Raw genomic sequence first — 4,463 nt, forward strand, 5'->3', positions numbered from 1 at the left:
TACACTGTTCCACTGCCCTTGATACTGCTCACCCAATCATCACCCATCTTGACTTTGCCATTCCACTCTTTGAAGGAGTCAAACCAATCATGATTGTATGTAATATGATAGGATGCTCCAATGTCCAAGACCCAAGCATCAGTAGAACTAATGGTACATACAGTCAAAACTTCTCCATTATCCCCTTCATTAGAATTTCCTTGAACAACATCAACATTTTTGTTGTTACTTAACTCAACCCCATTATTCCCTTTCTTTAACAATGGATAATTTCTCCTGAAGTGTCAATATTCATTACAGTTATAACATCTAATGTCATCTTTAGATTCGGGAGTTGACTTCCCTTTGTTACCTCCACATCTATCTGGCGTTCTTCCTCTACTAGCGAACAAATCAGAACTGGAAATTTCTTCACCAACTAAAACCTTTCTTTTAAGTTCCTTTGACATCAAAGAATCATTCACATCATTCACAATGAGCGTTTTCCTACCATACAACATGGTATCAACGAAATTCTCATAAGAATTCGACAGTGAACATAAGAGGATAAGTGCTTGATCTTCATCTCCAATCTATACATAGACACCTTTTAAATCCAAGATGATCCTTCACTTGGGTGATTTTCGAAATCCTAAGAGTATACATATGTTGCTTCTGGTATAGCCTATTTGGTAGAGATTTGTTCTGATACTTGTCATGCAATTTCTCCCAAAACTCATCAACACTCGTTTGACCACAACCTCTCTCGTTACTTTATCTGTCAAACTCAATAGAATTGCGCTAATATCCACCATCTTATCAGCCGCCATATCCTTTGGCAAATTTTCTTCTCCTTTTAGTTCCACTGCACATCCTTTTCGAACCAGAAGAGCCTTCACATTCACCTTCCACAAAGTGAAATCTTTCAAACCATTGAACTTCAAAAAATTAAATTTCTAATACCACTTGTTAGGAAATCAGACGATACTTGTCAAGAATTAGAGCAAATATGATGCCACTTGCCAAGATCCAATAACCCTTGTTAGGAAGTAATGCAGATAACACATGAAACTAAAAGCACATAGACACAATATTTACGTGATTCTATTATGGTGATCTACGTCCATGGGCAGGAAGGGAGTATTCTTATTTATAGATTTCTCAAACAGATATTGCAAGTAAAATTAACATATGTTCTACCTACTTAGTAAGGATACAAAATACACAAAAAATGACTAGTATACATCCCTATTTAGAGTGAAGGGATCGGACCTAAAACCTAATGGGCCAAGCCCATAAATCCATATTCCCATGACAAAGTGACAACCATTCACATTCTACCATGAAGTAACCTCTAGAACATTCATCCTTGATATGTACTGGATGAGAACCAACAACACACATGATACAACATCATGATCCATAGTGGCTCATCATCATGCAAGAGTGCCACATCAGGATCATCATGGCACATCAACCATCATGGTGGTGCATTAAGCAATAATCCTTGAGAATTTTCAACTTCTATGCATCCTTGAACAATATTAAACATCATAGGGGACTTCACAACATAAGTGGTTCATAAGGGATACCATGGCTCATCAAGGAACCAAATGGTGTATCCTTGCATCAAGATGGCACATCATGCATGTGGATGGCATATCTTGATCAAGGAATGGTGCATCCTCTCCTCGGGTGGCACATACTATTCGATGTTGGAACCTCTCCTCCTCAGATGGCGCATCTAGACTTCAAGTTGGCGCACCCTCTTCATAATGGCACATTTAACTTCAATAGTGGTACATATAGGCTATAGATGGTGTAACGTCCCCAAAATTCAAAACCAAAAATTTCATTTTCATAATAAAAACAACCATCAACCAAACATGTTCATAAAACCATAAAGGAGAATCAAAGTATGTTAATCATTCATCTTAATACAACAAAGTCAAATAAGGCGGAAGTCATGGTGTGTGTGATGCGATCACCCCGAGCTCTTCCCCTTCGATCCAGAAGTACTTCAAACCTAAACTGAAAACTGTAAGCATGAAGCTTAATGAGTTTCCGTTGCTTGAGTGTTTTTTATAATGCTCTGGGTCTTAGAATAACTCTACATAAGTCCAATCTTATTGGCATATGAGTGGATTGGAAGCGGTTAATTCTATTGTTGTTTTAATTATACGTAGACCAACTAAACTTCCTTTTCTTTTATTTGGGTATACCAGTGGTTGTCATGTCTATCAGTGTGGCAATGGTAAAAGGTGGAAGTCGGTTGTTGATAAGTTTTGGAAAAACTTTCAACATTGAAGGCAACTATGTTATCGATTGGTGGCAGATTTGTTTTGATTACTTCGGTTTAGGGTTCGTTGGGTAACTATTAATCTTTTATATGTCTATATTTTGATGCAAGTGCAAGTTAAGAAATATTTGGAATCTTTACGAGCTAAGTTTTTTTGCGGTTTGGATGGAAATTCAAAAAGAAAAAAGATTTCTTGGGTTAATTAGAATATTACCATGACATCAAGGGAGAAGGTGTAACGCATGTTCCAGGTATCATTTAATTTTCTAAGTTTTTGGGGTTTTGTGTTGGGACTCGAAGACTTGGGGATCCCAAGTCGATGAGTAGAGATCAATTTTGGATGCAGGACTTAGGGTCTACTCGACGAGTTGGAAGGCTCCCACTCGACGAGTAGACACTGTAAAGGAAAACCCTAATTTTTAAGGATTTGTACGAACTTATGGATCATTTGTGGCCTCCTTCAACATCCTATCTATCCAAAGAGAAACCCTAGCCATGTTTTGGTGCTTTATTGAGTGTGTGTGAGCCTTGGAAAGTGAAAATTATGATTTTTAGAAGGAAACTTGAAGGTTGAAGAGATTGAAGTGAGGATAGGGCTTTGGATCCGACATCTACCTGTTGTTAGCATCCATTTAGAGGTAAACATTTGCTACATTGATCTCTATTTGCTTAAATCTCATCTTATGGAAGAATATGGTCACTTTTGGTGCAAAAAGGGTGTCATACTTGGATTTCGACTTGTCATGAGGATATGGTTCCGGATTCGGACACCTCTAGGTCTTTAGTGACATAAAGTTGTTCCTTTTACCAATTCTAGGCCCTTTTCCGTGTCCTAAGTATTGTATGAACCCTAGCTTTAGTGTTTTAGCCATTGGAGGCCATGCATGCTCATAAAGTTTGCAACTTTACGTGGTATTTCCGTCTCAAGGGACTAGATCCGTGGTTTGGATGTTTGGATTCGACTGGAAGTGCTGATTATGTTAAGACAAGGGAAAACTCGACGAGTTGCCCTGGCGACTCAGTGAATTGGAGCGAGTTTCCCGTTTTCGGTCTGAAGTGTAAAATCGACGAGTTGATTAGATAACTCAACGAGTTGGATCAGGTTTCCCCATTTTTGGTATGACGAGTAACTCGACGAGTTGATAAGACAAATCGACAAGCTGGTTAGGGTTTTTCTCGGTTTTCTAGACTCTGAAGGAACTCGACGAGTTGCTAGATGCCCTCGACGAGTTGGGGTCAACATGGATTGTTCACCTTGACTGTTGACTTGGACTTTGACCTGGGTTGACCAAGTTTGACTTTAAGGATATTTATGGTATTTTGGAATTTTGACGAGTTTATCACATGATGGTTATAGGTAGTTGAGTTAGAGCTGCACGTTGGGACTTATCTAATTCTATCTTATCAGTTCAACATTCTCGAGAGGTGAGTCTCCTCACCATACCAATGGGTCGAAAGCACTAAGGCCGACCCATTTTATGATATATGCTACACTAGTTGAAGTGGTGTTATGTGGCATGTTAGTTGGCTATGTGATAGAAGGTATGCTACTTGTATACGCTGTATGATTGTATGGAAGACCATGGGAGAGCCCATGACACCTGGATGTAAGTCCATGTGGAGAGCCCATGGCTTTCCTTTTAAGACCATGGGAGATCACATGGATTTCCTATTCAAGACCATGGGGGGAGCCCATGACACTTAGGTGTAAGACCATGTGGGGATCCCATGGCATCCTGGAGTAAGACCCTGGGGTGATCCAACAACATCCCTATATGTTGTATGCGTGGCTTATATGGTTTATGTAGCTTTTATATCTAACATGGATTATGTGGATTGTTTGGGGTATGCTATGGGAAACTTACTAAGCATTAGCTTATAGTGTGTTGATTTGTTTCAGGTACTTCTAAGCTTAAGGGCAAGGGCATGGCTTGATGGCACGACATGCACTCTCAGGCATTTGATTTGATGGGACACTATGATATTTGAAATAAAAATTGTTGATGTTATGAATATTAAAACTATTGTTCTTGAGATTTTTGGTTTATTGGAAACGTTTTGACTATTTAAAAATGAAAAAAATTCCTTTTGAAAATTGGGTCATTACAAGTTGGTATCAGAGCCTTGGTTTGAGGGATTTGGGCACACCCTCGGGTGTGTCAGGACTCAAACTAAGGAAATGGTA

The sequence above is a fragment of the Lactuca saligna genome, chromosome 1, assembly GCF_052625555.1.
Source record: "Lactuca saligna cultivar CGN05327 chromosome 1, ASM5262555v1, whole genome shotgun sequence".
NCBI lineage: Eukaryota > Viridiplantae > Streptophyta > Magnoliopsida > Asterales > Asteraceae > Lactuca > Lactuca saligna.